This window comes from Sphaerodactylus townsendi, linkage group LG05 (assembly GCF_021028975.2).
Source record: "Sphaerodactylus townsendi isolate TG3544 linkage group LG05, MPM_Stown_v2.3, whole genome shotgun sequence".
In the NCBI taxonomy this organism is placed as follows: Eukaryota; Metazoa; Chordata; class Lepidosauria; order Squamata; family Sphaerodactylidae; genus Sphaerodactylus; species Sphaerodactylus townsendi.
Window position 1 is genome coordinate 69,040,514 of NC_059429.1, and position 26,716 is coordinate 69,067,229.

General features: G+C 40.8%; 1 protein-coding gene across 3 annotated transcripts in view; it reads left to right on the forward strand.

Moving 5' to 3' along the window:
• The window catches only part of LOC125433066 (BEN domain-containing protein 5-like), a 996,205-nt gene that overhangs the window by 363,973 nt on the left and 605,516 nt on the right, over nucleotides 1-26,716 (forward strand). The window lies entirely within an intron of this gene.

Below are 26,716 nucleotides of genomic sequence, written 5' to 3' on the forward strand. Positions count from 1 at the left end.
ACCCTTTGTTCCTTTGTCATCTAACGGGCCTACCGCTTCCCTTGCTGGCTTCCTGCTTTTGATGTACTTGAAGAAGTGACCAATGGTCATTCTATAATCCCAAATATGCTGTAACTTGGTAAAATTTTGCTGTATGTTCATTTATTCAGCACTGAATAGCTTAGCAAGATCTAAATGTCCTCATTTAAATACATTTAGCTCAGGTCAATGCATAGTGTATTTTTTCAGTTTTTTAAAATCTGCATTGGAGGCCGTGAATTAAAAAGCATCCATCTTTTTTATGAATGAATGTTACATTTTTATTGACTTCAGAAATCTAGCTGTCCATAAAAACACAGAAAGCCTTCATTTCCTTCACGTATCCACCTGATTTCAATAGTTATTAGATATAGTAATTTTCCCTTTAATTTCTACTCTAACCAAATCATGACATCCATTAAATTCAGGGTAAAGGATTCTTCTAGCATTTGTGATATGAACCCAAATGGCAGCCACTGGTGAATTAATGGTTGTGGCAAAAATGTGCATTCTGTCTAAGAACCAATTCCTACTACTCTAAAACCGTTAAATAGCAATACACAAAGAGCAGCTGTGAATCAGCAAGGTCTGCCATTGCTGCCTGGGAAAGGGCACGGCTAAGAGGCCCCACCACACCTCCCCTTAGTAGGGCGGAAGGTAGGCATCCATGCCCATTGTGGGCAGTTGCATCATGACGCCGGCTCGATGTCATGACATCATCAAGAGGGGCAGCCAGGAGCCTTTATAAGGCTTTGCCCGGCCCCTTGATCCCTCCTGCCAGAGAAGAACGAAAATGAGTTTCCTGCCCATCGCTCCCCTTTTGACAAAGTTAATGCATGTGTTTGTTGTCATAACCAAGCTGGAGGAATGTTTCGCTGGGGGACAGCACTCGTGCTGCCCAGTGCACAGATCAGATCTGTGCTGCACCTTATGCTTCTTTGCATCTTTTGTCAATAAAACGGTTTGGCTATGGCCAAAATCTTACCCCACAGACAAGAGTGTAGTGTTGTTATTGTGGTTGGGGACTCTGGGCAGTACCAATCCCGCCCTCGGGTGGCAATGCAAAATCACATAGGAGTACATGGCCACAGTTTACTATCATATACTAACATACCCTTTGTAACAAAGAATTGTGTCCAAGTCATGCTGAGTTCATCTCATCTAGACATTTCCTGTCTGCCTTACCCCAGTACCATCCAGTCTGAAAATGGATAACCTCAGGGATTCCTAAGGTAGTGAATTCTCAAAAGGGGGAAAATTATACTGTACAATAGAGGTCAGGTGATGGCAGCAACTAAGGCTCTGCCAGTCTCTCCCCTCCCCCCAATCCCTGGTCACTCCCTTATACTTAGCTGTGGAAAGTTCCTTAATTATTATCCACAGAAAGGTGGTTTGTAACAATTTAAAAGTTAAATTTTATGTAATATTGCAGTATATATAGTATTTAAAATCTAGGTATGTGCTTCTGTTTCCCCTTACTAATTTGCACTCCCACATAGTTATTTGGTTAATCATCTCACTACCTATAAGTGATTGATGGTGCCCCATCAAGAATACGTCTTGAATCCCAGTGGAAAGAAAGTTGGAATAATATGATCATATGTATATTGTTCATGTCATGGGAAGAAAAAAAGAAATCGAAGAATGTCATAAAATATATGGAAGGAAAATTCTTTAATCCTGAAGCATATGCATCAGGGTTGGGATGTGGGAGAAAAAGCAGCTTGAAGATTTTTTTAGACCCACGAATGCAATGGGCTAATGATATCTCTCCAGAAAAGTTGTTTTTGCTCAGGTTTGCCAAGACATCTTTTAATTCAGAGCTCACTGCCAAAGCTGAATTCTGGCCTCTCACCAGAGTAGTGGAGGTGGAATGGCAATTCTTCTGTATTAGCTGATGTGCAGACAGAGCCCAAGCTGGCAACAGTAAGAACAGCCTTCCATTCAGAGATGCTATTAGCTCAGAAAGCTGTGTGGTAGTTTGCTTTTGTTTCTGAGCACCAACAGGCTGGGCATTGCTCTAAGTATCAGTATCAATATGAGTTTGTGATTGAATTTCTTCATCATTTTCTTACCTTTCACCCACTCAGGTTCAAGCATTTTTCTCTTAAAGTCTCCCCTCCCTCCTGCCCCAAGCACAATTTCTGTACATCCACTCAAATTGCTTTCAACCCTTGAGGCAACATAGTAGGCCATTCCTGACAAATTTTTTCTCAAGGACTTTCCCCATTACCACATAAACCTTATCAGAGTAGGTTAGTTTCTTTCTCTGCAGGAATGCATCTGTATGGAGCTCTATATGGATGGTGACTGATCCAATTCAGTAAACTCTTTGAAGCTCTTTGTACAGAGTTCTGCAGGCATATTAATGTATTGACTGTGAAAGCTACTGATGGTCCTCCACCAAGAAGATGCAATCAGAACAACATTGCACTCTGCAGATTTGAATGAACCCAGAACACCTCACTTGGGGATTTCTGTATTAATTCCTCTTGAATGGTTCTTTTGGTTGGTCTGCTATCAGCAGTGTACCTTAGAGAATTTTTCAAAGAAATGTCAGTACTTGCTTTGTGGGTGTGCTGATGATGGGACTGCTAAAAGTCAGGAGGTTTCTCTTTACAACAACATGGCTTCTACTTTTTTCCAATTCCTGCTTGAAGATTCCTAATGTTTTGCGCAAGTGAAAGTAGATGCTGCCTCCAAATATATACAGTATCTTATATTACAAACATTCTTATGCATCACTTTCCCATAAAAATACAAACTGGTTACCAATGAAATAAAAAAGTGTAAGCTTGTAGCATAGCTTTCTACACAATATTGTATATGAAATATGGGCTATTTTAGTAGAACTCACAGATTTAGCAAGTTTGACAATTCTGAAACACCAATCAAACTCTAGCTTAAATGGATTTCTGACTTGCAATGTCATTGGCAACACCTTTTCTAGAATGCTATTGTAAATTGGCTTATGACTTTTTCATTCCTGGAAAATATTTTCCCCTTTTCTGAATCAAGCAATTTATATGCATGCCTCCAAGCCACATTTCAAATTTAACTTTTTAACTTGTATAGTAGAGGTCTAATTAGCTCTTCACAGGCGCAGGTAGTTTCTCATATTCTTTTCTGTTATTTACATTTATGGTGCTGTGGTAAAATTAAGGAGTAAAGTGATTTTTTGTCTCAGTGCGTAATGCCTTTAGCTACACTACACATCATCTTAGTCAAACGGCCAAGAAGCGATGTTAACTTAGATATAAAATAATTGCCCAGTAATATTCCCTGAAAAGGTAAAAGCATTCTTACTCCAATTCAAGAAGGCACAATTTCACTGAATCCTGACAATAATACGAAAAATGGGGTCTGCACAAACTCATAGGGGATCTCATTTCCCCACTACATTTTACCATCTTCTGTTTCCTCTTTCCCTCGCCCAGCCAGCCCTCCTACTTTTTCTCTCTCCCCTTCCATCTTCAGCTTTCCTCCTCCAAGCAGCCCAGCCGCTTTCCTTCTCTCCCACCCTGTGACCTGTCTTGTTCTCACTTTCTCCCCCAGCACAGTCTCTCCCTTTTTTCTTCTCTACTTTTCTTAAACAAGTAGACATTGCTTCTATGATTGTGGGTTTTTAAAGCCCCATTAGTTATTTTGTTACATTTTTTTCTGTGAATCAGTATCTTTCTCCTAGCAAATAGAAAAATGTCCTTATTTGCCTTTTGCCCAGTATATGATACTGATACACATCTGATACACATTTTAAGGCCTAGTTCATAATTAGATAGAATGATGCTTTGAAAGTTTTGAGATTCAAATTATTAGATCTTTTGGTTGATGTGGAATCGACGTGTTAGGAATCCTTTATTGTTTCATTTTTTTGTCTCTAAACTTCTAATATAGTACTATAAACACAATTTGCTATAGGGTGGTTTCTTCAGTTTGTTCGTGTGGATAAGTGTCCTTCACTCTAGAAATGACCTCAGTGTTTTATTAATTAGGACTATGCTCTACACACACACTAGAATCAATAACGCTAGGAACAATTGGCAAAAAAAACCCTAGAGAGAATGAGTAATCTCTCTTTCAAGCACAGAGATCTCCAGCTCTAACAGCAGAATCCTATGGACAGGCCAGAGAAATTCTTAAGATTGCATTGCTAGTTATGCTAATGGATCTGGACAAATAAGAGCAAAAGATTTAACATCTCACAGATTGCTGGAATGTCCCATTTCAAGGGGATAGAGATGGGACAGATATTCCTGGCTAGATATTCCTTAAGGTGGGAAGACCAGAATGACCCTAGAGAGAGATGAGCTCACAAAGGAGAGATGATAAATTCTCAGGACATGTGAAAAAATTCTCTTTCAGCTTTTGTCCAGAAAAAGTCAAGCCATGAAGGACTAAGAGCCCTCGCCACTAGCAGTGAGGGCACCTACACCTCCAGGGGAGTGCCATAGAGTTCTGCGGTACTTGCACCTCGAAGTGCAAGTTCTTGCTGTGACTAACTGTCATGAAATTGTCTGCTGATGGAAGGGGCGTTCCAGGGGTGGGCCTAACAGTGGAGCCAACTGCAAGAGGCTTCCACTAGGCTTTCAGCACCTGGATGCTGCCACAGTTGGCCCCGATATTGCATCATGATTTTTATGGCAAGTTCCATGGGCACAAGTTCCTTTTCCCTACGGGGTTTACCAAGGCAGGAGGATTTCACAGTTTTCTTCCTGCCCATGGCACTGGGGAACCCAACATGTTATCGAGTATTTTCAGATATTCCCAAATAATACTCACAAATCCAGCAGTCAGCAGTAAGCAGTTTATTCTTGCACGTCTATAGAGGTGGAGAGGAACCACGCCCAAGGGTGTGGCACTCTGAAGTCTGCAGCACAGTGCAGCTCAATTTAAAGCATCATCTCTGGCTCTTGGCCCAATCCCGAAGTACCACACGGTCCTCTAGGCTGACCCAAGCCTCACAATCTTCCTAATAAGGCAACATCATAATTCTTATCATCCCACCCCAAAAATCCCCTAAACTTGTTTTGCTGTTAGCTACCGTTAATTAAGCAATGGCATTTAAGCGACTTCTGTTCCAGTACACTGAACACGGGTACAATTTTAAGCAATAGTTTGTCCAGTATCTTACACCTTCAGGTTCATGTGAGTGCCTCCCACATACTTTGTACTTCTCCTTTCCATTAAGCATTCTTCTAACCAAGCGTTACTTCTGCTTTTCAGCCAAGCGTTTGACATCCGTTTTAATAAACAACTGTGAAATATGCAGAGCCCCATAAATGTGCTTTATACTTAAAATTCCCCTTAATCAATTCTGAATACCTCACAATCATGGATTTTTCCATAACAAACAGGATGAGATGCAGCTATGATGCAGCCACACCTTCCCCAGCCGCTGCATTCCCATGCACCTGTCTGGATTGAGCTGTAAATGTTCACCTAAAGATTCCATCTTAATTATCAAAGGACAATGGGAGAAGTCCTTAATCTGAGAATAGGTAATGATGGATATAGTCACCCTAGTGAGAGAGGGGGGTGCCTCTCTCTCACACAAGCATCTGCCAACTGCCTATGCCCTGGATAGATTTTCCCTTCCTCTCCCCACAACAAAATCTATGTCAGAACAGCTTTGACTGAACAACTTTTTATTGTCAGGACAATAAATTTAGTAATTTGGAGAGGATGTTCATATTGGTTTTTCACTTTTCCCACATATATATTTTTTCTAAGAAGCCTTCTAAATAGTTTTTAGCTGCTCTTCCAGGACAGTTGTCTGCCAGGCAGGGTAGCATTTCTGAAAGAAAACTAAAATAACCTGTTGTCTAAATAAAGAAATGGCACCAGAGGCTCGTAAAGTTGAAACCAGAAATTGAAAGATTTTATTTGCAGGAACAAATTTAAAAGAGCTAAACTTGAAAAGGATTAAGGAGAAAAAATATGTATTACAGACATGAGAGCCAGCATAGTGTAGTGGTTAAGAGCAGGTGGATTCTAATCTGGAGAATTGGTTTTTATTCTGCACTCCTCCACCTAAGCTGCAGAGGCTTATCTAGTGAACCAGATGTGCTTCCAAGTTCTTCAGAACTCTCTCAGCCCCACCTACATCACAAGATGTCTGTTGTGGGGAGAGGAAGGGAAAGGAGCTTGTAAGCCACCTTGAGTCTCCTTACAAGAGAGAAAGGTGGGATATAAATCCAAACACCTCCTCCTCCTTCACTATTTTTGTGCCTTCCTGATGATACTGTCAAAAGGGTCACCTAAGTATGAATCCTGGCCCGACAGCTCCTCCCCCAGCCATGCCCCCGGCCTGCCCCCTTTACACCAGTGGAAGGAGCAGGAGTGCTGGGACACTGGCACCATTCCAGCACCAGGGAGAGGGGGGGATGGCTGTATACCACTGGACTCTTCCCTTTGTTGGGACAAGTACCCCAGGGAGGGCAAACCCACTGGCATGGCTAGTACATTGCTCCCAAAGCAGATTTACCTTCCCCCCCTTTGGATGGAGCTGTTAGTCATGGGGATGTCCTATACATAATATGCTGCATATGACAATGTATGTAGCTAACTGCTGCACAAAAAGGGTGATAATGCAAAACCACATCAAAGATTTATAAATGAATCATAATGCCCTCCTCAATATAATGATTTGTGAAAGGGACACATACCATGAAAGCAAAAACAATTACATTGTATTTTGGTGTTCGCCTGTTTTCATCTGAGGATCCAAGATCAAATGTATGAACATTTATCAATTAAATGATGGAGGATTTATGATCAACTGCTTTCCTCAGTCGTAACCCAAATGTTTTGCTTCAGGATATGCTTGGCATGCTTAGCAAATCAATGGTTAAAAAAAGATCAATTTTAATTAAGCATTATGCCAATGGTATGCCAGTGGTATTAAACATTCATTGTTGTAGGGCAATGGGCCCCTGCTGCTGCATAAATACTTGGGGAAAAACCATGACATTTATGAAATGTGGAAGTACAGCAAAAATATCTTATTATTTTAAATGTAGAGAAATTGATATTATGTCATTGTGCTTGTAGAATAGTTTCATTGTGCTGATATTGATTTTTAAAAGAGACATTTCACATGACCACTGTGAATTTATGGATGTGTGTAGCTAATATTATATGTAAGAATGAATATACCCTGACAATTGAATGTAGAAATCTGGAAAAAATCAGAAATGTTAAACTTACATATAACACTATTGATGAATGAATAATCTCTTCTGAAGAAGGAGGAGGAGGAGTTTGGATTTATATCCCCTTTTCTCTCCCATAGGAGACTCAAAGAGGCTTACAATCTCCTTTCTCCTCCCCCTGCTCCACAACAAACACCCTGTGAGGTGAATAGGGCAGAGAGAGCTCCCACGAACTGTGACTAGTCCAAGGTCACCCAGCTGGCATGTGTTGGAGTGCATAAACTAATCTGATTCACCAGATAAGCCTCCACATCTCAAGTGGCAGAGCGGGGAATCAAACCCAGTTCTCCAGATTAGAGTGTACCTGCTCTTAACCACCATGCTGGCTGTTGATTAGACTAGATTAATGATTATTTGATTTTTTAAAAGAAGGTGTTGGAAAATCAAATATTTTATGGCACAGCTGTAGGTGTGATGGTTTGTCTTGAACTATTGTTGATAATGTTTTCTAGACTGTAAAATCTCTAAGCTTGCATCTATTGGAAGCTATGAGAATTTTTCACTGCTTTCACTTTTTCATTGCTTTCAACCCAGACCAAACTTATTGTTCCTGACTTAAACTAATTTGACTGAGATATTTTAGGATGCTGCCATAAAAGGAATTTGGCATGATTGCCTTGATTGGCACACTGCATTATACTTCTTTGAGTGGACAGTGGCTTTATGTTGAAGACCTGGGTGCCAATTTTAAATAACTATTTAAGATTTGGTCTCAGTCAACCAAATATGTTATTTGTATTTACTTGCAGCAAAGCCCATTGCAAGGGACATGCAATGGGCCCTAGCAAAAAGTAGAAGAGGAAGCATCTCCTCCTGCAGTGGGCTTTGCTGGGGCTGTAGTGGCTCCCCTGCACCCGGCATGATTCTTGCCACCTACTTAGTTCTGGGTCTGTGGCTTGGGAGTGAGAGAGGTTGGACAGATGTGGCTTGGGGTAGGTGGGAAGGTAAGGATAGGAGGTGGGTGAAGAGGAGTGGCTTAGAGTTGGGGGAGGGCAGCAAGGTGAGGTTGGGGTAGGGGAAGATGGAACAGAGTGGCTTGGGGTAGCAGGAGGTTTGAAAGGTAAGACTTGAGGTGGTGGGAGGGTTGAAAGGTGAGGTTTGGGGTGTGAGCAGAGGTGGGATCCAACCAGTTCTCACCACTTCTCTAGAAGTGGTTAATAATTTTTTCTGAGTGCTGAGAAGGGGTTACTAAAGCAACCTCCCTGCCCAATAGGGACTGGAGCTGCGTGTGTGTAGCGGCGCCACTGTTTGAATCCCACCACCATCGGAACCTGTTATTAAAAATTTTGGATCCCACCACTGGGAGTGAGGAAGGTGAAAATATGAAGCTTGGTGTGGGGGAGGATAGAATGGGGAGGCTTCAGGTTGGGGAGGTTGGAAAGGTGAGGTCTGGGGTGTGAGGAAGGTGAAAACATGAAACTTGGTGTGGGGAAGGATGGAATGGAGAGGCTTTGGGTGGGGGAGGGTTGGAAGGTTTGTGTCAAGGTTCCTGAGTATTTACCCAGGACCTGCTTTATTTATTTTTATTTATATTTCAAATTTATAGGCCGCCTCTTCCCCAAGGGGCTCGAGGCGGCTTCCAACATGGCTGTTCTCTGACAGCAGCTCCAACAGCATAAATTAACACATTTAAAATCCAGCATAACACATTTAAAATCCAGCAACAATCATATACAATTTAAACAATAAACCAATAAAACGGTAAAAACGGGCGCCCAATCCCAAGGCTAAAAGGGAGAATTAAATAATAGAAGAGGAAAAAGGGGGGAGCGGCGGCCCCAGATAGAATCAACAGTGGGCCCGACCGAAATAACAAGGGATGGAGAATGGCAGCCTCAGTTTCAATTCCGATTTGTGTGTGGTGTGTGCTTGTGTGTGGACATTCTTTCTAAACCAGACACTTCATACAGACAACATATAAAATTATTTTTTAAATTTATTAAAGAAGGAACAATGCAAAGGCACTGATATTGGCAGGTGCAGATAGTACAAAATAGAAATTGAAAAACCGCTGCTGCTAGCTTAGCAAAAAAGAGTCCCAGTATAACCCAGTTAGAAAAGTCCATTCTTGTGTGGCCTTGGTTTCATGAAGCAAGCTGTTTTAATTCTTTCAAGTCAGGAACTGAGTTCAAAAGTGCTAAGACAAAAGTCAAAGCAATGACTCATGACAGGATAGCAGGATAACCGGAAAAAGATACCTCTAGTACACCATATTAAAACAATGTGGAAAAAGACTCTACCCCATGTGGTACTTGCTGAATCAATGGGATTACTGCATTAATTAAACCATAGCAAAAGCTGTTTTATCTCAAAGATTCCCAGGTGGAAGCAGTTACCAAAACCAAAAGGAATGCTATTCCAATTAACTTGTTTAACTGTTATTGAGACCTTGATGGGTGAAAGCCAGTCTCTTTCACTGTGTGTTTGCCAAAATAATGAATAAAATACAATAAACAAGACATTTTAGATTAAAAAAGCATATATCCTCTTACAAATCCCTCCTCCCTGGCTGGCCAAAAGGCCGTAATAATAAATATGTAAATCCCTCCTTCAACTTTCCAGAGGCAGCCTCTGGAAACAAGACTGCCCCAAGGTCAGCAACAGATAGCGAAGGAACCACCTGGTCTTCTGCCCACAACAAGATAACAGTTGTAACTCTTTTTTTCACAGGACAGGAGATGCAGGGGATGCCTAGTTTACTACAGAGCATGCAAAGCCATAAAGCATCGGTCAAGGAAAGAATGCACAGATGGCAGTGGTAACATATAGCAGGCTGGTTACACGTTATCAAAGAGGATTGATTGGTTATACATAGTGATTACATAGTTTCAAGAATGCATTTCGTTTATTCAGATACACATCCCTCTGACACACTGCTCTGGGGGGGGATGGAATTTCACCCACCAATGGGGGAGCAGGTCTCAGTTGGTCCTGCTGCCCCATTGGTGGAGAATTCTTTGTCATGACATTCCATTCCCTTAGCCTAATATTGTTTAGGATTGTCGGATAGGGAATACATTGTATTATCATTTTTGACCACTGATGAACTCAATGGGCCGAAACACCTGTGGTTTTGGGTCATAAAGTGTGATACAGAATTGTGTGTGTGTGTGTTTTCATTGAGACTTTATGTACATAAGGCAGTATATTATGTGTCTTCTGCTATGCTGCAATTATTTTAATTTGGAATAAATGATGCTCTCTAGCATTGTTTAGATGCTGATGCTGGTTGGTTGAGTGCGAGTCGGCTGAAGTTAAATCCTACAAAGACAGAGGTCCTGTGGCTGGGTCGGGGAGAGTGTCCAGTGTCCTTTGGCCTGCCTACGCTGCATGGTGAGGCTTTACAGATTGCCTCATCTGCTAAAAGCCTAGGGATTATTCTGGACCCATCCTTATTGCTGGAGGCCCAGGTCACCCAGACAGCCCAAAAGGCTTTATACCACCTGCGGCAGGCACAGCAACTGGCCCTGTACCTCTCCTGTCCTGATCTGGCCACTGTGATTCATGCAACGGTCACCTCCAGGTTAGACTACTGTAACTCGCTCTATGCAGGCTTGCCTTTAGCCATGATCCGGAAGCTAAAACTCATTCAGAATGCAGCAGCCAGGTTGCTTACTGGTAATTCGAGCAGGGATCAGATTACGCCTATCGTATACCATCTGCACTGGCTGCCGGCTGAGTTCCGAATTGTGTTTAAAGTGTTGGTACTGACCTTTAAAGCCATTCACAGTCTGCCATTCAGCTGGTTGGCAAGGGGACAGCAGCTGGAAAATGAACCAGCATTGATGGGTCAACATTATTTCTGGAAGTGATATCATCATGTTGCTAATAACTACAGAACAGTCTAGTATTTGGGCAAAAGTCTATGGGGAAAATGGCTTCTACCATAGAGTTTTTGCCTAAATACCAGAGTGTCTCTGATGACATAGTCATTGATGTGACATGATAACATAACTTTTGGAAATGATGTTGACACATCAAAGCTAGCCTCTGTTTGCAGTTGGAAAATTCCCACCCACCTTATCCCCTGCTGGTTGTCAGGGTTTACCTGGCAAACCTATTCTTGCTAGTTGATGCTGTCATATGAGTATGGTTTAAAGACCTATTGTTTTCCTGGGGAATGTGGGATAGTATGGTACAATCCAATCTCATCAGTTCTCAGAAACCTGGATGGAAAACCATCAGTTAAGACTTTGCAGAGGAAGACAGTGGCACACTATCTGTGCTTAAAAATTTATATTTAAAACACTGGGGGGTTGCCATAGGTTGGCTGTAATGAGAAAACAATAAAGGTTTTTTTTCAAATAAAAATGAGTTGAAAATATAAAAAGTGCACACCTTTAAAATTCATTCTTAGTTTGAATCTCTCTGCTTCTTGTGTACAAGCAACAAATCATTTTTCATGGCTGGATATGGTTAGAGATGAAATCAGAGATGAATCAGAGATGAATAAAAGTGTGATGTTACTTCAGAGGCAGCAAATCTAAGAATTATCCAAATCTAACATCTATCTGAAGAACAATCACCCTTCAGAAATCGGTTTTGTTGAGTTTTCTCACCTTGGAGAATTTGAGGGTTCCAGAGAGTGTTAATGGTTGATTTTACAATAGTCTGATTAACCCATAGATATTGTAGCTGGTATCTGCCTATTTGATTGGAAGTCTTACTGCTGAATAATGGTGCTTTATTTCACCATAGTTTCTTTAGCAGCCAATCCACAGGCTCAGGCAGCTGGGCAGGGTGCCATTGCAGTGCTACCTCATCACACTCCACTGGGCTTCCAGGTGGCACAGCGAAGCAGCAAACACGAAACTCTTCCATAGCCCAAAACAGACTTATGCTACCCTTTTGGGTGGCATAAGACTTAGGGCTATTCCAGGATGTTCCTGGTTCCAAAGCCCAGCAGAAGTCGACTAAAGTTGACTCCACCTCTGGGAATGCCCCTGGAATGCTCCAGCCATGCCAGCATACTCCTAGATGCCGATGCAACTACGGGGGCTGGGCTTTCTTCCGGGGGGTGCCACCAAAGTCCAGAATGCCTGTCCACCTCCCAGTTTGTTTTCCCCACTGGCATAATTGCACTGACATTGATTGGATGCCCCTGCACCAACTCCAAGAGGCCATCCCCCCCCCCCCACAGGATTGGGCTGTAAGGCCATTTGAGCACAATAGCTTATCATTTGTACCTTGCCCTCCAATTTTCCAGAGTTTCTGTACCTGGACAAAAGGGCAGAATGTAGCCTCTGGGTGATTATTTTTTAATGGCTATTCTATAAAGCATATAAACAATTTCCAGATATTTCTTTGTCTTGGGCCTATGTTGCACTTTAATTCTATTAAATCACTGGGTAGCAGAAGTGAAAAAATCGTAAAAATCAAGTACAGTTGATACTTCTATTCTCTGATGTCCAAGTCATTATAATTTTGTTTGGTTTTCTTGCACCATAGGCAATTTATCAAGCAGATAGCATTAATAGATTGTAGTTTTAAGAACATTCTGATTGTTATCCATTTGGCTGCAATATAGGAAAAGTTTTAAATTGCCAGTTACATTGAGTGCAATTACAATATTAAAAACTGAATAGCATGCATAACAATGAGAAATTTAAGCCACAGGGAAAACTTGTGCTGACTACTTCTGTTTTGGTTGGTTGGAAAAGAGGGAGAGGAATGAAAAAAATGGACACAGGGCCAGCCTTTTGAAAACACTAGTCAAGCAAAGTTGAGAAACTATTTTTGGTCCCAGATTAAACACTACCCTATTTTAGTACTTCAATTGTCCCTATTTTAGTGATATGCATCTTTGCCCCTGTGGACATTGTTGGCATCTAGACATCTACATTTCCTTGTTTTTATTTTTCATTTCACTGAGGTTGGGCTCCTAGTGGGTAGGAAGTGTATATTTCTGCCTACTCTCAGAAAATCTGAGTTACACTTTCTAGTTATCTAATAAAGTCTTGTTTGTAATACTCCAAGCTTACATATGTAAAAGTGGCATACATTCACAGTGACTTAAACATGCATCTTGCGCCCATAATCATTCAGTTGAATTGGACTGGATGTTTAAAGAGTAAATATTTCTGAATCACATTTTTCTATGCAAGCTACCATCAGTTATGACCCTGCTCTGTGAGATCTTAACATTCAGAAGTAAGGTGCATGACTACTAGAAACAGGGTCTTCTCCATGGTGATTCCTCAGTTCTGGAATTTCCTTACTGTGTTGTTTGCTTGGTGCCAAGGTTTTAGAACTGTAGGTTGTGGAAACCATGAGCAGTTACCTGGAGGTCATTTTGGGATGGTTGAAGGTTAACAAACTGAAACATGGGCCCCTTCCGCACACACAAAATAATGCATTTTCAAACAACTTTCACAACTGTTTGCAAGTGGATTTTGCCGTTCCGCACAGCTTCAAAGAGCACTGAAAGCAGTTTGAAAGTGCATTATTCTGCATGTGCGGAATGAGCCATAATCACCTCCAAGTTGAGATGCTTTAGGTGGGAAGGTCTGACCCAGGAATGAGGATATCTCTCATTCTGGATGTAGGAGTAGGATCATAGGCTGAGGGTGCTACTGGAGTCAGGCTTCCATTGGATAAATAGGTGGTAGTGGTGGCCAGGGGTGCCTCTCACCAGCTGTGAGCTCTTTCTGGTGGGGAAAAGATCTTGCCTCTATGGTGTATTTCCAATTAACATCTAGATTAAACTACAGCAATGCACTCTATTTGGGGCAGCCCTTGAAGATCTTCCAGAGTGTTTAGTTGGCACAGCATGTTGCTGTCAGAACACGGACATAGGGACCATATCACTCCAGCCAGGGTTCATCTACACAGGAATTGTTTCCAGGCACAATTCAAAGTGCTGGTGTTGACTTTTAAATCACTATATGGTTAGAGGCCAGTATGTCTGAAGGTCCATTTACTCTTATATGAAACTACCTGTGCACTCTAGTAGTATTCAAAGGCCCTGTTTTGGCTGTCCCTTCATTTGAAGCTAGATGGGTGGTGATCTGAGAAAGGGCCTTCTAAGGTCATATCACCAAAACTTTGAGCTTTGGAATTTCCGCCCCAAGAAGATTCATCTGACTCTGTTGTCTTCTACAAGTGGGCGAAGACTTTTTGTTTTGGCATTCTCTTCCTAATTTCTACTGGCCCTCCTCATTTTTTTAAACTATATGTTCATATGGTTAATTGTTTTAATGTGTGTTTGTTTTAAATGCTTTATAAATGTTTGAAATGTTTTAAGGTCTGAAATGTTGTAATGTAATGTTCTTCAACTTTTGGAACCTAGACTTGGGTGGAAAGGAAGCATAGAAATGTTCTGTACAAATCCATAACTACCAGGTTAAAGAAAAACAGCCTTCTCTTTTCTTCAGCTTCAGTGTGTTTGTGCATGTTTGCTCCCTAGCCAGACTCCTTCCCCCACTTTCTTGCCATTAACTGTTTAGTTAAGGCTGTTTCTCTGGCTGTATGATACATATGATGCTGTTTGTATAAGACATATTTTTTAAAAAAATGTTTTTATCCTTGTTTGTTGTTTTTATTTAATTCTTATTTACATATTTTATGTAAAATAGATAAATCAGAGTGGTCAGAAACATATATGCTAGAAGCTATCTACTTTTATAGCTGACTAAACTAATAGAAGGTAGTTACATACCGTATATACTCGTGTATAAGTCGACACGCATATAAGTCGAGGCACCTAATTTTACCACAAAAAACTGGGAAAACGTATTGACTCGCGTATAAGTCGAGAGTGGGAAATGCAGCAGCTACTGGTAAATTTCAAAAATAAAAATAGATACCAATAAAATTACATTAATTGAGGCATCAGTAGGTTAAATGTTTTTTAATATTTATTTCAAAGAAAAACAGTAAACTAGCTCTGTAAGTGGAAAAGAGGGTCAACAAGAACAATATGGTATCAACAATAACTTTAAAAGTACAAAAACCTTAGCTTTTTTTGTAAGGAAGGGTTTTAAACAATGGATCTTAGAATAAAAACTGGAATGAACATGCCTGTTCACTGTGACTCAAAACTACCCTGTTTTTAAAAGAACAGTTCATTATTTTTAGTGTACATATTTTTTAAAACTGCACATGGCAGGTGTCATTTTAGAAAGAAAATTCACACAACCTGTCAGGGGAGGAATGTTTATGTTAGCAGTACCAACATTTCAGAGTATCTTTAGGAGACCCTCCTGATGATACCACCCAGGTTTGGTGAAGTTTGGTTCAGGGGGTCCAATGTTATGGACCCTCAAAAGGGTAGCCCCATCTACTATTAGCTCCCATTGGAAACAATGGGGGATGGGAGCACCCCCTTTGGGGGTCCATAACCTTGGACCCCCTGAATCAAACATCACCAAACTTGGCTGGTATCATCAGGAGTGTCACCTGATGATACCCTGAAATTTTGGTGCCGCTAGCCTAAAAACTGCGCCCCCTGGCGGCCGACAAAATAAAAACCCTAACATTTTTTTAAATACACCTAACTCATGTATAAGTCAAGAGGGGCTTTTTCAGCACAAAAAATGTGCTGAAAAACTCGATTTATACATGAGTATATATGGTAACTATATAATTGTTCTTTTTTAAAGCCATAGATGTGATTGTTTATTTTTTGCACCTACATTTGGCCTTCCTGCAATCTTGATGGGGGTTGGGAGGGGTTGTACTGTAAACTGTGACCAGGTCCCTTGCCACTCCTTAAATCAAAATACTCTTTCAATATCTATAGATTTTGCTCTTGGTATAAACAAAGTAGAATATTTGGAAGCCAGCTAAGAGCAGTGCTCTTCAAAACAGAGTTCTGTTGGTCATATTGCAGTTCATTTTAGTGAGAGAAATTCAAAGCTGTTCAGACTCTATAACATACTGTGTGTACAGTATTCTGCATAACCTGGCAAATTTTTAGTGAAATCAGTAGCAATTGACTAGCAGTAATGACATGTAACCATCTGTGATTTTGCACCTGCAGAAGCCAGTGTGGGCTGTGCTGTTGAAGTTCAGCAGCCTTCACTTTGCCTGAATTTGCCAACATATCACTCCTTAACCTTGAAAAGAGTTTAACCCTTTCAAGGCAATTAGAAGTGCACTGTGTTTATTTAAAAGATGTTTTTCTCAGAAAGTTTTGTTCTAGTTCAAACTGTTGTACACTGTATTTTTTTAAAAAAGGAACTTCAAATAACAATATTTTGAGTAAATATTGAAGTGCTCTGGGCTGCAAGCTAAGAACCAGAGCCTCTTTTACAACACATAGTCTACTCTTGCTGTTCAATAACATTTTGAACAGAGAAACTGAAATTATTGTAGGCTTTCTGGAAAGAGTAGATGGCTAACATCTAGGTGGGGCCTGGAGATGTTCCAGAGTAAAACTGATCTCCAGGCCCCACCTAGATGTTAGCCATCTAGAGAGAAAATGGCTGCTTTGGAGGGTGGAATGTATGGTATTATACCCTGCTGAGGTCCCTCCCACTTCCCTCCCCTTCCCAGATTTCACTCTCAAATTTTCAGGGATTTTCTATCCCAGAGCTGATAACCCTAGATATATGTGTAGGGTTTTATGGAGCTGGCTTGAGTATGCAGGAGCTGGTCTTCATTTTAGATGAGTGAAAGGAATGGCTGCTTGGCAGATCATACTGTTCATCTGCTAATCAGAGACGGAGCTATCAGGGGTGGGGGTGCATTGCACTGGACACGTGCCTGGGGGGCAGAAAATCACCCCACCCACCCCCGCAGTGCCCCCTCCTGCCATCTCACAGCGCCCTCCACACTTACCTTAGTGAAACAGTGCAGGCTGGAGAAGTGGTCTGTTCCCTTCAGGCTGAAAACGGCCTGGTGGGAACTATACTTCCCAGGAGACCTTGCGAGACCCAGGGTCTCATGGGAAGTGTAGTTCCCACCAGGCCGTTTTCAGCCTAAAGGGAACAGGCCACTTTTCCATGCTGAACTTAGGTAAGGGAGAGTGAGGGGGCAGGGCACCAAGGAGACGGGGGGCAGAAAACACAGAGTGCGCACCGGGTGCACTCTGGCCCAGCTACGCCTCTGCTGCTAATAAGGCAACTAAACAAAAGTAAGCAAGTAATGCAATATCCAGTTTTGTTAATCAGATTTGTGAAAGACGTGTAATTTCTTTTTATAAATATTTAATTAAAAAGCACTGGAAATATTGTCTTGCAGTTGTTTTCAGTGTTTTACATTTTTACCTCAGTTTTTGAGCTTTCCTTTTGTTTGTGCCAAATACCTCCCTCTGTAATTCTTGATGTGCAAAATAGACTTTCTTGATGTTCAACTTCCTTGATGTGCAAAATAGAATTCTCTGTACCCACTGTTTAACTTGGCTATCATTTTTGGAATGCCAGATACCTCCCTCTGTTCACTTTGTAGGGACTCCAGGAAGTTTATGCATTCTTGAGTTAGAGATATAGAATAAAACAAGGAAGTAAACAAGCTAATATTCCAAGAAGACCCTATAATACAGCCTGCAGTTTGGAACTCTGGATTGCTTTCACTGTTCACAATATCCCTGGTATTTCCTAGCATAGTCTAGCAATAGTCAGTGTTGACTCTGACTTGTAGTGTGGGCAGCCCAATCCCAAGCACCTGGAGGGCAGGCATAGTGCCGCTGCAGTGCTGCCCCATCACCTCCAGAGGGCTTTCTACTAGTATGGGGAGGGAGAGAAAAAAATCTACTGCCAGAAAACCCTCCATTGACTTAATGGACTTACACCACCTGAAAGGGTGGCATACGTCTGAGGGCTGGGGCATGGGCTCCTGGCTCCAAACCCTGGGTGGAAACCGAGTAAGGTCAGCTCCATCTCCAAGACCACCTCCAGAATGCCCCTAGCCATGCTAGTGCAGCATCCTGCACTGACAAAGCAGAGAGATGGCAGGGTTGAGAACTGCAGAGTCGCGTGGCTCCCAGGCACCCACCTATCTCCTGGCACCCACTTCAGTGCAAGGCTGCATCAGCTCCATTGGTGAGTCTGCACCCCCCTCCACACACACACTTGGATTGGTCTTTTAGGATTAGATGGGTGAATCAGCAGAACTGCCCTCTTCAGAACTTCATGATAAATTAGTTTCTTTTCTCCTTCCAAGATATCTGACATTATGTTTTGGTCTATAAATGGGAGAAAAGCTCAGCCTCCAGCACAGAAGATGTCAGGTTACGTTGCAAAGAAAGCAGAGATTTATCTCAATTAATGTGAATTCCTCCACACATACTCCAATTGTCATGTAGATGTTATGTGTAGATGTTATTGTGTAACATAGACACATAGACATATTGTGTAACATAGACACTGATACTCAGATATTCTTCAAACATCTCTCCTTGTTCCATGGGAATAATACTATCCATACTCAATTTTATTATTCTGAATGTTGCCAATAGGTGTTTTTGCATGTTTCTAGCAAAGAAGTATGATTCAAATCGGCCCAGAAAAAAGCTCTTAAAATGCTTTCTTCCACAATACTGTCAACATGTACATCCAATAAGAACCAAAATAGTTTTCTGAAACCTTTCAATTTTTTAATAAGTCAAAATACACTTTTCTGACAGCATAATTGCTTTTTATAGTGAGTCCTAAATCTGCAGCACTATAAAAGAATAATGCTACAGTAGATCATTTGTGAAAACTTAATGAAAACTGAGTTAGTGAACCTCGGAGTCACTAGACCTTGAAATTCACTTTCAAAAACTAATTTGCAGTAAATGTATGAGAAACATATTCAGACATGATAAACTTTCACTCCTATGTTTGCCAGGTGCAGAAGTTTATCTTAATTAACTCTTTTTTCCCTTTTAATTAATCACTTGAACTGGAAGGAAAAATTTCCTCAGCCTGGTGGTTGTTACTTTCCATTGTTTTGGCAACATTAATCTAACCACATTTAAATTATTTATTTATTTCTTAGCTTGTGAATATAATATAATACATCAAAATATAATGTTTCTCCTGCATTAATTAAAAACATTCCATCTTGTGGAAAATGCATGCTTAATTTATATGATATAGTTGGACAACTGCTGAATAAAACCATACAAGGGTAGACCATTCACAAATCTACAAATACTAACATTATTTTGTATAGTTCTGAGGCCATATGAAATACCCCAATACAGAGATGTAATGGGAAAATACTGTAATTCTGATATCATTTAAATATCCCCCCCCCCCCCCCCCCCCCAAATCTCTGACACATCTAGTCCTTGGAAACTGGATAATGCATAGGCCATCGCAGACATAACAGAAAGGCATCTCTTGCTGTTGGGAAGGAAAATGGGCATGAAAGCATAAGGCTTAGTTAATCAACTGAAGGTTTTCTAAGATTTTAATCCATGTAGAGAACCTTGACACTGATGGGAGGGAGAACCAAAGAAATAGTAAGAAGCTAATTAATTATTACTGAAAAACTATGGCTGGAAAACGTTTGTACAAGAAATCAAATAATTTCCATGTTTAAAAATAACAAATCTACATAATGACTCCATGAAAGAATTAAACAAGCCTTAAAATTAGTGTTGCAAGCAATAGTTTAATCTTTCAGGGCAAACATAATGTCTGTGGAGAATAGGCCATGGCTCAGTATTATGTTCAGGGGATCTCTGCTATAAAGGGCTCAGAACTGTAGTATAATACAACACTTCAGGACTATTTGTAGACTATTATGTTTTTATTTTACATTTCAACTTGCTTTTATGGCAAGGTCTTGAACCTTTGAAATCCACTTTCTACATTACATTTCTACACCACTGGTTTGGTTTGCTGCTTGCGGCTTGTTTAGTTCTTCTTCTCCGTGGCTCCAAATGGTGAATGTGTCATCCACATAACGGAACCATATGGTGGGCTTTTTTTGGTGCTGTTTCCAGGGCTTGCTCCTCAAAGTGTCACGTATAAAAAATTGCTATTACAGGGCTAAGAGGGCTACCCATGGCTACCCCATATTTCTGTTTATAGAATTCATTATCCCACTGGAAGTAGCTAGTAGTGAGGCAATGTTGAAACAACTTCCTGGACCATATCAACAAGATCCACCCAAACATCCAATTTACTATGGAAAAAGAAAAGGAAGGAAAACTGCCACTTCTATATGTCCTAGTCAGCCGCAAACCAAACCAACAATTGGGCCACACAGTATACAGAAAACCTACACACACTGATAGATATCTACACAAAAACTCCAATCATCATCCAGGAAAAAAAAGGAGCACCATAAAAACTTTGGTAGATCGCACAAACAAACCCCACCTCCTTCAGGAGGAATTGAACCACCTAAACCAGGCTCTACAGGCTAATGGTTACTCTACTCAGACATCAGAAGAGCTGCAAGACCAAGAACAAGCCACATGAACAAAGATAAAGAGCCATCTAGAGGGAAAGTGTTCTTACCATACATCAAGGGAACCACTGACCGCATAGGAAAACTGATGAAGAAGCATAACCTACAAACATTCTACAGACCCACTAAGAAAATTCAACAAATGTTACATTCAGCAAAGGATAAGAAGGATCCTCTAGCTACTGCAGGAGTCTACCGCATACGATGTAGCTGTGGACTAGTCTACATTGGAACCACCAAACGCAGCGCTCAGACACGAATCAAAGAACACGAAAGACACTGCAGACTATTTCTGCCAGAAAAATCAGCAATAGCAGAACACATAATCAACCAACCTGGACACAGAATTTTATTTGAAAACACAGAAATTCTGGACCACTCTGACAACCACTACGTCACACTACACAGAGAAGCCATTGAAATCCACAAGCACATGGACAATTTCAACAGAAAGGAAGAAACCATGAAAATGAACAGAATTTGGCTGCCAGTTTAAAAAAACACTAGAGTCAAGACAGTGACTAATCAGCTCCACACAAGCACAGGATGACTATAGACAATCAAAGGGAAGAAAGGCCAGACTACTTCTATTCAGATTCCTCACCTATTGACCTTGCTATCTCCATTGTCACTCACATGCTACACTTCATTGTTACTCATTTGCCAGGCCACTCCTATTCAGATGCCCTCACCTATTGACCTTTACTCACAGGTATATATACTCCACTTGCTTTCCTGTTCTACTATCAGATCCTCTGAAGATGCCAGTCACAGATGCAGGCAAAACATCAGGAGAGAATGCTGCTAGAACACGGCCACACAGCCCAGAAACCACACAGTACCCCAGTGATTCCAACCGTGAAAGCCTTCAACATGATTATTGATTATAGAGTCATAATAAGATTTATATGAAGGTATATTCATGAGAAATGTAAAATTGATATAAGAAAATTCAATAATTTGTCAGTAATTTTCTCAGCCAGCCAGTGTATCACGCGTTTCCTTCTCTGCAATTATTACCTAGTACACAACCTTTGTGGGGGGTTTTGTGAAGAGGCATATCTAGGCAAACTGGAGCCCGGGGACAAAACCTGAGTTTGGTGCCCCACCCCGTATGGGCAGCCACTCTCCCCCACCACGACCAAACAATTATTTTTTGCACCAGCTCACAAAACACCTCCCACCCTCAGCAAAATATACATGGCTCTCTCCCTGCCAACTCTCTTTCCTAATTTAGTCCTCACGCCAACCCTATGAGGTAGGTAGGCTGAGAAACAGCTCCAAGCCAGTGCAAGTGGGTATTAAGCATGAAAATCTCTCACAAATCACCCCAGCAAAACATTTACTAAACAAATGTCAGCATCAACTCTCACAAAACACCGCCAGTGGAATTCACCCCCAAACATCATCACTTTCAATGGTGTTTAAACTAGGGAGCCCAGATTCTTCTTTTAAATCCATCTTAAAGGGAGAATATGGGGTCCCCAGTTAAAACAACATTGAAAGTGATGCTGTTTGGGGGTGGATTCTCCCCCACCCTGAAACAGCATCACTTTCAATGTTTAAAGTAGGGACCTCAGATTCTCCCTTTAAGTCCATTCCAAAGGGGGTGGATTTAAAAGGAGAATCTGGGGAAATGTGGAGGATGCCTGCTGTTAGGGGTGCAATTGTTAAGCTAGCAACACCAAAATTTAAGGGTATCTTTAGGAGACTCTCCTGATGATACCACCCAGGTTTGGTGAAGTTTGGTTCAGGGGGTCTAAAGGTGGGAGGGATGTATGCCTGCATAGAGGACCACTAGGTGAACAGTTACAGTAGGCAACTCTGGTTTCCATTGTTATGGACTCTGTGCAATCCCATGTGGGAGAATGGCAAGCTTACATGCTGTGGAGGTGGGTGTGGCTTGTCAGTGAACCACAGATTGCAGTACAACTTGACTCATAGTCATCTCACCCCTAGCACTGACGTTCACAGCATAATGCCTGATGAAAGTTAAAGGAGTGGACCACGTAGCCACACTGCATATGTTGTTAAGGTCCATGTGTGTTTTAACTGCCATAGAAGTGACTAGCATCATGTTAGAGTGTGCCCTGTTGGCAATTGGGCAAGGGACCTTAACACTCCTTACCACTGATGCATCCACCAGCTTCCTCCCCCCACCTTCTGACCTCCTCCCCATATACTTTCTTTGATTAATATCATTAGCACATACTCCTAAACTTGTTAACTGTTGCAGGTGTTGTTAAACTGGGTGGAGGCTCACGAGCTACAGGCATGATTTCAACTGGTGATGTTCTTAATGGATCAACAGTAGTTTTCCCATACAGCTTCCTAGATGGAACCAAAACTTCCAAAACTTCATCTGGCAAGTCTGGCAGCTCTGGTTTAGCCAATTCTTCCATCAAGGTACACTTGTTAAGCCAGACTGAGCTGTTCGGGGCTGTCATAGCTAGATTTTCTTGCTCTTCCATGCTAGCCTGGCCTGCAGGAGGAAACCAGTAACCTATTGCCTTTGCAACAGGATTACTCCTTCCTTCTTAACCCACTTCTTTTTTTCTTCTTCCCTTCATCATGGATCCTGATAGCTCCATCAGAGGGCTTTGACAAAAGGACTGTGCCCTTGAAGCCCCACTCTGGGAGAAAAGCTAAATAAAATGGAAAATGAAGTCTAGATTGGAAGGAGATTCTTATGAGTTGCTCTCCTTAATGGTAAATTATATTTTCTCTAGAATACCCTTACTTAGCAGATTGAATACTTGACTTGCCAGGATTTTTTATCCTTACATTTACCACCACTGCCATAAAAATGTCAGGAAATATGAACTCTAGACTGATGTACGATGAGGAGTTACATGAATGGTTTTGAATATAAGCAAATCTAATGAAGTCAAGCCAGTTAAGAAATTTATGTTCCAATCCTAAGCACTTTGAGGCAAGGGGGCTAACTGAAGTCTTGGAATTAGGCTTCTGTTCCTGTTGTTCACAAAGTATGCCTTAAGCATTGTTGAGAAAGAAAACAGTTGCTGGTTTTCTCCATCATAATATTCTGTTTTGGCTTTTTTTCTGTACAAGTAGCACAAGTCAAAGTAAACACAGTTTGATAGATAGATGATTTTTCTAGTGCCTTGTTGATAAAAGAGATGGAGGAGGGAAGAAAAGGGGGTGAAAAGGAGAGGAAGTTAAGTGATCTCTGGCTGCTATGGTCGGGTGACTCAATGTGTTACCTTGTGGCTGCCAGCATATCGATTTCTTTCATTTGATAACACTGAACTGGATGTCTTTGCCGACTAGAAGGTTAGGATAGAAAATGACAGAACAGAAAGAGGGCAGGTTTTTAGTTCCTGAAGTTTCAAGGCAGAGGCTTTGCAATACTTTGTTTTTTGATGAGGATAAAAGAAACAGAACATTCCACAGTTGCCCCTTGGCTACTGATGTATACTTCCACAGAAAAACATCTGAACCTTCCATTTTGCTTACTTTTGTAAGCTTACTTTTGTTGCTTACTTTTTCTCCTTTATCACAGCACAACCTCTGTAAAAACCTCTATACTTGCACGTGTTTGCATTCAATAGAAATTTGTATTGTTCCTAAGTAAGGAGTCATAAATGAACATAGATTGTTTTATATCATGAAAACAGCTTCTCTCTTTGGTGGATGCAAAAAGGTCTGATTCTATATCTTATACTCAATACAATCCAGAAAACATGCTCAAAAAGGAAGTAACATGCAGATGGGTACCCATTTGAATCTCCTTACATTTGGGAGACGTTGATGTTAGCAGCATTTTCAGTAGCAGTTTTTACAAGATATCAGCCTACGAGTAATTCTGGAGAAATGTTTCATGGGAAGGGGAACTGTATAAATGTGCACTAAGTGGACCCATTTGGCTTGTCTTTACATATGTAGGCTGAGAGGAGAATGTCACACAACATAAAGATGCTTTTGATTTATAAGATTCTAATTGGCTAATAAAGCAGACATTTGCTCAAAAAAAGTGTTCACTTTACTATTTAGAAAAGTCTTAATGAGTCTTGATAAGGTACAAATAGATTTCTTCTAATTATTAAGCTTTCAATTTTTTCCCCTCAGCAAGCAGCTCTTGGCTGTATTTGAAAGTATTTTGCAGCACCAAGAACCTCAATGAAAATAAGAGGATATTAAAAGATGGGAGCATTAGTCCACCTGCCACAATGCCATCTCAGCTATCTTATATCCTATAATTAAGCCTGGCAATATTTGCAAAGAATTTGGCTGCTTTTCACTTTGTACCCTTGGATTTCATGAGGATATATCTGTGCCTTTAGTTTCTGCCTGTTATCTATATAGTATAGGTGCCAAATTTTGTCTGCGAACCGAAAAACATCTAATTCTAATCTCACTTCCTGTTTGGGTGGGAGTGGTTGATGCCAAATATTCTTCGGTTGTGTCTGTTGGAGCACAATGTAGCAATAAACAAATACACAAAGGTTTGTGAAAATTACATGGGATTTTGTGCAACTAGCTTGTCACAATCTGTCATTTGGTGTGTGTCACCTGCAGTGGTCCTGCAGCTATGCCTGATACTGAATCAATGTACTTGCTACCTAGAAACAAAAACCATCCATCTGGAAATAATAATATCAGATACATTGCATCATATCCTGTTATTCTGTATCTTTTTAGCCTCATTTTGCCTGATCTGATCAAGGTCCAGTCAGTATCCAGGATATGTTTCTTGGAAACCCACAAGGAAGATGTAAAGTGATTATCTTCCCTTGCTGTTTGCATTCACTAATAAGCCTCTTTGCATAGAAGTTGAGTGTATCTGTCCTAGTTAATAGCCTAATAGCCTTTTATAGACCAAGAAATTGTCCCCAAAACAGTATTTCAGCTAGTGGTGATCTCATTTTATGGCAATAAGCTTGATAAATCAATGATGAGATACATGAAATGCTTCTTTTTTGTCAGTCCTGAACAAACTGCTAAACGAGTTCACTCTGAAACTCCAAGTCCTAATGTTATGAGATTACCAGAAAAAGAAATTCTGTCCATACCATCTCTAATTAATAACTACCTTTACTTCTCCCATACATAAAGTATGCCAGCTGTTTGATAATGTCTGTTTTGTTTTGTTCACATTTTCTTTAGCTCTGATATTGTTATGGTATTTGTGAAGTCAGCAGTTTTTGCCCCTGTGTATATCACTTTACACTTACTTAAATGTAAGGACTTTTGTCATTTTGCTGTTCATTCCTACAGTATGCCTGGGTTTTTTTTGCTAATTTGGTGTCATCTGCAAACTTAACTATTTCAGTGCTCTTCCCTGACTTCACACTGCTTATAATCAGTAACTTCTCCAATAAAAATCATACTGTTTGCTTCCTTTCAATATGAATAGAGTAATAGAAGCATAGAATTAAAACTGGCTATATAGGCCATCTAGTCCAGCCCCCTGCTCAGTGCAGGGTCAGCCTGAAGCATCCCTCTTGTGCAAATTCTTTGAGCACTCTTGGGTGCATACCATCTGTCCCAAGGGATTCGTACCCACCCAGTGCAGCTTAGTGCCTCTCAACAATCTCTGGGTCCCTGTCAGCCATGAGCTCATTCTCTTCTTCAGAAGAAGAAAAAAAAACCTTAGGCAAAGATGGACTGAACCTTTTTGCTTTCTCTCTGTCCTCTGTCAGAGTTTCTCCATTTCCAACCAGAAGTGGGCCTATTGCCTCTTTTACCATTTGTTTGCTCCTTACGTACCTGAAGAAGCTTTTGTTGTTGTGCCTCTCTGGCCAGCCAAAGCTCATCATCTTCATTCTATCTACCATTTTTTGTCTGTTGGTTTACATCATGTTGATTATGGCAAAGCCTCTTGCAATTTTCCACCATTTGAAGAAGGAACTTTCAGATCAGGCAGGTCAGGAACTTGTGTGACTGTGGATGCTTAGCAGAGTCACTAACCATTCATTTCTTTTTCCTGCTTTTTGTTTTTTAAGCAGATACTGATTCATAGTGGAACTTCTTTTATTACTGCTATGTTTGTTCATGACTCCTTATTGTAGCATTTTATTAAAATCTTCATGGAAATCCAAGCAGATGATGTCTTTAATGTTACCTGTATCTGTACCATTAAAGAATAGAATAGAATAGAATAGAATAGAATAGAATAG